At 36.4% G+C, this 8,048-nt stretch overlaps 1 non-coding gene across 1 annotated transcript; it reads left to right on the top strand.

Moving 5' to 3' along the window:
* Positions 1-609: 609 nt before the first annotated feature.
* LOC121225385 (small nucleolar RNA R71) lies at positions 610-716 on the top strand. Its single transcript, XR_005923243.1, has one exon. It is a non-coding gene; the product is annotated as a small nucleolar RNA R71 (small nucleolar RNA).
* Positions 717-8,048: the final 7,332 nt, after the last annotated feature.

The raw sequence follows: 8,048 nt of genomic DNA, 5'->3' as shown, positions 1-8,048 counted from the left end.
TTTTAAGTGTTGTCTCGGTATTTTGGAAACGGGTTTCTAACACCGAGATGAATTTAGAAAGCATCTATTCAAGGTTTGGTTTTTTCTCCTGTTGATAAAGTGGTTGTTGAAAACCCTGAGGATTTTGTTGCTTTGAATTTCCTTGACCTCCCTAGGAAAAAATTGGGTGGCCTCCAACTTGTATTATAAGTATTACTGTATGGGTTATTTTGAGATCTAAAGTTATAGTTACCTATATAGTTGACTTGTTCCTCTTCAGTTGTAGGATTGAAGGATTGGTATTCTGTATGCACACCTCCTCCGCTTGAGTCATACCTCATTATTGGATGTACCTGCGTAGAACCAAGAAAACTATCAATCTTTTTATTAAGAAGTTCTATCTGATTTGAAAGCATGGTGACTGAATCGATGTTATAGACGCCGACTGTTTTCGTTGGCTTTGTCCTCATAACTTGCCACTGATAGTTATTCAGTGACATCTCCTCTATAAATTCATATGCATCTTCCGGTGTTTTATTGTTGATGGTTTCGCCAGCAGTTGCGTCAATCATTTGTCTTGTCGAGGGATTCACACCATTGTAGAACGTTTGAACTTGCAGCGAAAGCGGTAACCCATAGTGAGGGCACATTCTCAGTAAGTCCTTGTATCTCTCTCATGCATCGTAAAGTGTTTCTAAATCCATCTACACAAAAGAAGAGATATCATTAAGCAATTTAGCCGTTTTAGCCAGCGAAAAATATTTTAGTAAAAATTTCTTGGTTATTTGCTCCCAAGTAGTGATAGACCCTTGTGGTAACGAGTTCAATCACTGTTTAGCTTTGTTTCTCAGTGAAAAGGGAAATAACCGAAGACGAATGGCATCATCAGAAACACCATTAATTTTGAATGTATTGCAAAATTCAAGAAAATTCGCCAAGTGCGTGTTGGGATCCTCATCCTGCAAACCATCAAACTGAACAAACTGCTGTATCATTTGAATTGTGTTAGGTTTTAGTTCGAAATTATTCATAGCAATAGCAGGTCTAACTATACTAGACTCAGTTCCTGTTAAAGAAGGTTTAGCATAGTCATACGTGGTACATGGAGCAGGATGTTGATTAGCTGCAATTGCAGGAGGCAGCTGATTGCCTAGATTTTCGGCCATCTCTTTGGTTGGGGTTTGAGTATCGTCTTTTCGTTCGTTCTCCGTGTATCGTAAACTACGTCTTATTTCTCTTTGATTTTTTCAAATTGTACGATCGATTTCTTCGTCAAAGAGTAATGGTCCTAACTGGTTTTTTCTAGTCATAAACTATAAAAACCTACCAAAAGAGAGAAAAAATAAGTAATAAATAAAAATAAAATAAAATTGCAAGAAAAATAAATGGCTAAAGTAATAAAAATTTAGTGTTCCTAATATTTCAGTTCCCCGGCAACAGCGCCAAAAAGTTGATCGCGTGATTCGTAACAAGTAATAAATAATTATAATGAAGATCAAACCTAGACTAACTATTATCACGATGAAAAGGCAAGCGCACCTATCGAACAATAGTATAGTAGGGGCAAGACCGGGATATCGTACCCAAGGGAACCAAAATTACTAGTAATAACTATCTTTTTATTATCTAGCCTAAGAATAAACAGGTTTGTTTTAATTAACTAATTATTTAAACTAAGAACGCACAGAGAAAAGAATCAGGGAATTGCTTTTGGGAAAATCGATTGACTTGAGACAATACCTAAGGAAAATTCCACCTAGACTGTACTTGTTATTCTGGCTCCGAATCGGACGATTTATTCATTCAACTTGTTCCGTAGAGATCCCTAAGTTATCCCTATTCAAGACTAATAACGTCTAATCCCTAGATTGAATACCCGAGACTTTTCTCTAATTAACACTCTAGGGTTAACTCGATCTATGAATCATATTATTAGGTTTCACCCTAATCTGGCAAAATCTAGTCACCCTATTTCTAGGCGCGCAATCAACTCCGCTTAATTATGGCAAATGTACTCTTAGATAGGGTCTATTCCTCCTCTGAATAAGAGCGTGTCTTGAATCAGTATCCTGTGATATCAAAACAAGACTTGAGAACACATAATTAAGAATAAGTTAAAATATTTATCATACGATTCAGAAAATAATAACAAGATTCGTCTTAGGTTTCACTCCCCTTAGGTATCTAAGGTGTTTAGTTAAAATAAGAGTACATCTCATAAGAATAAAGAATACAAAACATAAAGAAAACTCAAAACTCCTGAAGGGGAATTGAGGAGAGATCTTCAGTATTAATGATGAATCCGGCTTCTGAGATGGATCAATCGGCTTCTTTGGGGTAATTCCTTACCCCTCTTCTCCGTCTACCTTTTTCTCCTCCTCTAGTGCGTATTTATAGGCTTTGGAATGCCTAGAAACCCTCCAAAGTGGCCTTTTTCGAATTGGACTTAACTTGGGCTCAGTAGGGACACGTCCGTGTGACACGTCCGTGTGTCACAGTCGTGTAACGTGATTGTCAGGCCGTGTTCGATCTGTTAAATTGCACACGGTCGTATGGGTCAATGGCCAGGCCGTGTGAATCGTGAAAGCCTTGGTCGACACCCTCGAAAGACACGGGCGTGTGAGCTGCCCATGTGGCAAGGCTTAAGCAGTATCATCTTCTTGATTTGGTCCGTTTTGTCCCTTTTTGGCTCGTTTTTTGCTTCTTTTGACTCTTGGTGCTCTAATGAGTGCAAAACATGAAATTAAAGCATTAGGAGCATCGAATTCACCAATTCTAATAAGAAATCATCTATAAAATGCATTAAAGATGGGGTAAAAATATGTGTAATTTACGGTTTATCAAAAGCTCTCTAGAAAAGGTGATTATGAAAATGTGGATAAGAAATGGTATAGAAGCCTTGTAGGTTGTCTACTTTATTTGACAGCAACAAGGCATGACATCATGTTTACAATCAACCTTCTATCTAGATTTATGCACTGCTGTAATGTTGCTCATTTCAAAGCAACTACGAGGGTCCTTAGATATGTCAAGGGATGTAACAACCTGATTTCGACCCTAATCGGACATAGTGGTTTCGGGACCATGAATCCGAGTCTAAAAAAAATATTTTAATATTATTTTCTGTGTTTATTATGTGTTAATTTACATGTGTGAAAGTTTCGTGAATTAATTTTATTGTTTGTGTGCTTAATTTAATAAAAGGACTTAATCGCGTAAAATGTAAAATTGACTAATTAATGTGTAAAGTACTAACTTGCTAATGTCTTTATAATGTGAAGTCCTTAATAGGAAATTAGGCCATTAATCATGATAGTGGACGGCATTATGCTTATAATTTATAGTTTTTATTATGTATAAAGGTTATAATAATATATTATATTATAAAGTTAATATCTATTAAAAGACAAACAAATTAAAAGCCACATTTTCATCTTATTTTGACCGAAACTAGAGAAAAGAGAAAGAAAGAAACCTAAGCTAGGTTCGGCCATCTTTTGAAGCTTAATTCAAGGTTAGTTTTTGTTCGGTTTTTGATAATTTTTACGTTTTTGAGATCGTTGCTTTGAATACTTCAAAACCCATGTCTTAATTTTGTGAATTGATGAATATTTTGAATTATGCCATTGATGAATATTTGTGTTTTGGGATGTTTGATGATGAATAATGGAAGATATGTCTTAGATTAACATGTTTTGTATTGGTATTTTTGATGAATTTGAGTATTTAGGGCTAAATTGTGAAAATAAATTTTTGAGGGACTAAAATGTGAAATAAATGCAATGTGTGGACTTGTATGAGAACCATGAATATTCGGCCCTTGTGTGTTATGGGCAAATTTTGTGTATTTTGTGTTTTGTGCAAAAAGGACTAAATTGCAAAAAGTGCAAAATGTTAGGGGCAAAATGGTAATTTTCCCATTTATGTATTGTTGGACTCAAATGAATGTTTTGATGAATAAAAAGGTTAAATTTGACTATGTTTAGATCAAGGAACGAAGAAAACGAATTTGGATCGGGGGAAGTCGAAGGTAATCGAATAGTCGATCGTGTTTGCTGATATCCGAGGTAAGTCTATTAGCTATTTAATGTCATAAAATCAGTATATAAATAAGTATATGAGCTGTTTTTGGATGAATTATAATTAAAATATGATAGTTGAAATAATTAAAAGTATGAGTGAATTATATATATATTATGCAAATCTACATCTATATGTTCTCGTATTGAACTTAGGTATGCCATTTATACAAGTTTATAAGGGGTTCGACTATGCAACTATGCATGTATATGTTCTTGTGATAAATTTAAGTATGAAACTTATATATGAAAAAGGGAGATTCGATTAGGTATGTATGTTCTTGTAAAGGTTCTTGAACGGGGTTGAAGAGATGAAATTATTAGCTTGGATTATCTTAATGTGTTCGAAAGTATGATATTAATAGTATGCTTCAATGTGTTAATTTATATATATATATATATATATATTCGGATGTATAATTTAGATATTGAGTTGAATTTGATGACTGAACTTTTTTATACCGATGTGGGTTAAGGATATAGTTTATAAATTATTGAGCTGAATTTTTATGTGAATTCTATATACCATTATGATATACAACTCCTATGAATTGAGATTCTTTTGTTAAAGCTCAGTATCATTCGGTTTATCGTTAGTGACATAATTCAGACTTTACGTCTAGCAGGCTTAATGCCGGTGAAATTATTCAGACTATAAGTCTAGCAGGCTTAATGCCGGTGACACATTTCAGACTATAAGTCTAGCAGGCTTAATGCCGGTGACACATTTCGGACTATAAGTCTAGCAGGCTTAATGCCGGTGACACATTTCGGACTATAAGTCTAGCAGGCTAAGAGCCGGTGTATTGAATCAGGTTTTAAAACCTAGCAGGCTAAATGCCGGTGAATCCGTTTAAAGCATGTGATAATATACAATTGATACCTCTATGATTTTGATTATATGAAATCGATGTATACATAAATGTTCAATCACATGATTTTAGTCATATTAACTTGATGAGCATATATATATACATATATTTGGTCTAAGCAATTGATAGATATGTATATATATATATGTTGCATTCGGCATAGGTGGATATATTTATGTGTATGCATTCGGCATAGGTGAAAATAAGTGTATGTATCTATGCATTCGGCATAGATGGGTATAGGTGTATATGTGCATTCGGCATTTATGGATGATAAGCATAAAAATTTGGCTTTTGATATATGTAGTTGAATAGTTGTATTTAAATGGATTCGATGAAGTGCGAACAATAAGTACTCTAGAAATCAGTATATGTTGTTAAGGATTATGCTAGTAACTTGATTATATGCATATAATGTATATAAATTTGTCCGTTTATGTGTATTAGATAAATATACATCCTTTTAGACTTAAACAAAATGACTCAATAAAGTAGTGTTTGATTAGTAATCATATTTGATGATTGTAATTTCAATAAATTTACTTAAAGAATTATATGATTCTTTTATATGTATTTTAGATATGCTGTAGACTTACTAAGCTATAAAAGCTTACTTTGTTTGCTTTCGTTCATTCGTTTTTATAGATTTTTTTGGAGACGCGTTACGAGCTCGGGGATCATCAGCACCGCCCATCACACTATCGACTTCTTTTGGTATTTTGTTAAATATTTGAACTCGATCTTATGGCATGTATAGGCTTGATAATGTTTTGGATAATTTTGAATCCTATTGTGTAAATAGCAATGCGAAAAGAGTTTAACTTCCATGCTTGAATTTGATTATATATGTTCATGAATTGGACTTGCATTTGGAATTAGATATTAAAGTTATGTTTATGTGAGCTTGGTTTCGTAATTGCCTCGTAACCCTAATTCGGCGACGGAGACGGGTTAGGGGTGTTACATTTTATTGGTATCAGAGCTACGATTTAGTCGATTCTCGGAACTAGCGTAGCGTGTATAAGTCTAGCTATACATGCCATATTTTTATATCGAGATAGTGTGATGACTGCTGACGTCTAAAAATGTGTTTTCGTATAGTAATGGATCCCGAACGAGCCGTAGCTGATGATGTTGAGAGTATAGCGCCTGCTCCCGCGCAAGGGGCAGAGCCAGTAGATTCTCGACCAATCTCGAGTAACCAGGAGGGAGAGGCTAAACAAGCCTTCTACCAAATGATGAATGACTGGTTTACTCATTATGTCCGAACTAATCCGGTTACACAACAACCTCCACCCCGACTAATCCATCTTCGATTCCTGTTATACCCCAAGTAAGTGATCCGATGAGATTACTTAAGCCTCCGGTTGACAAAATCGAAAACACGGGGCCGAAGAGTTCAGAGCTACTGATGATGATGATGCTGAGCGAGCTGAATTCTGGCTTGATAATACTATTCGATGTTTGATGAGTTGTCTTGCACCCCTGATGAGTGCTTGAAATGTGCATATCCTTGCTACGGACACTGCATATCACTGTGAATACACTAGTATCGGTGGTTCCGAAAGAGCGAGTGACCTGGAATTTTCAGACTGAGTTTGTAAAATACATCAGCCAGAATTTATGATCAGAAACGTAAGGAATTTCTTGAACTGAAACAGGGTCGTATGACCAGTGACAGAATATGAACGGAAATTTGTGAGACTTAGTAGATATGCTCGAGAGTGTGTTTCAACTGAAGCTATCATGTGTAGAAGATTTGAAGATGGGCCTGAATGAAGATATTAAACTGTTAGTTGGTATACTTGAGATAAAAGAGTTCGTAGTACTTGTTGAACGAGCTTGTAAAGCTGAGGAGCTCGGGAAAGAGAAGAGGAAAGCTGACTATGAAACTCGAGATTCTCGTAAAAGATCATTCAGTAAATCATTTCAGTCGACCTCAAGGAAATTCAGAGCGGATCATAGCAATCTAAAGCTACTGCAGGGTTTCCTAAGTATGATCGAGATCGACCCCTGTGAGTTCACGAGCTACTTCAGTTGCTAGCGTTGGTAGTGTTCGACAAAATAGATCAGAGTGCAAGCATTGTGGGAAATGGCATCCTGGGGATTGCAGATTCCATGATCGGTCTTGCTTCAAGTGTGGTTCAAAAGATCATTTCATTCGAGAGTGTCCGATGGTAGCTGAGCAAAACACTGTGCAGGATACCAGACCGAGTAATGTGCCAGTCCGAGGTAGACCGCCGAGACAATTGAGTAATGTAAGTGGTAGTCAGAGAGGAACCAGGGACACAGCAATTCGATCTGAGGCCCGTGCACCTGCCAGAGCTATTGCCATCCGTGCTCGAGAGGAGGCTTCTTCTCCAGATGTTATTACTGGTACTTTCACTCTTTATGATACTAATGTTATTGCATTGATTGATCTTGGTTCGACTCATTCTTATGTGTGTGAGACTTTAGTATTCAGTAAGACTTTGCCTGTTGAGTCTACTGAGTTTGTAATTAAAGTATCGAACCCCCTGGGCCGGTGTGTTTTGGTTGACAAAGTGTGCAAGAATTGTCCGTTGATGATTCTAGATTTATGTTTTCCAGCTGATTTGATGTTGTTACCATTCGACGAGTTCGATATAATTCTGGGTATGGATTGGTTAACTCTGCATGATGCTATTGTAAACTGCAAACGGAAAACTATTGATCTACGGTGTCAGAATGATGAGATTATTCGGATCGAATCTAATGATCTGAATGGTTTATCAGCAATAATATCCTCGATGTCGGCTCAGAAGTATGTGAGAAGGGTTGTGAAGCTTACCTTGCATTTGTTCTTGATAGTAAAGTGACCGAAAAGAAGATTGATCTGTACCAGTAGTGTTGAGTATTCAGACGTGTTCCCGAAGAATTACCGGTTGCCACCTATCGAGAGGTAGAGTTTGGTATTGAGTTAGTACCAGGGACGACTCCCATATCGATAGCTCCGTACCGTATGGCCCGACCGAATTAAAGAATTGAAAGTACAGTTGCAAGAGCTGACTGATAAAGGTTTTGCACGACGAGTTTCTCTCCTTGGGGTGCACCAGTTCTATTTGTGAGAAAGAAAGACGGAACGATGGAATGTGCATAT

Source organism: Gossypium hirsutum, chromosome A03, assembly GCF_007990345.1.
Source record: "Gossypium hirsutum isolate 1008001.06 chromosome A03, Gossypium_hirsutum_v2.1, whole genome shotgun sequence".
Classification (NCBI taxonomy): Eukaryota; Viridiplantae; Streptophyta; class Magnoliopsida; order Malvales; family Malvaceae; genus Gossypium; species Gossypium hirsutum.
This window is presented reverse-complemented; position numbering and strand designations above follow the sequence as displayed.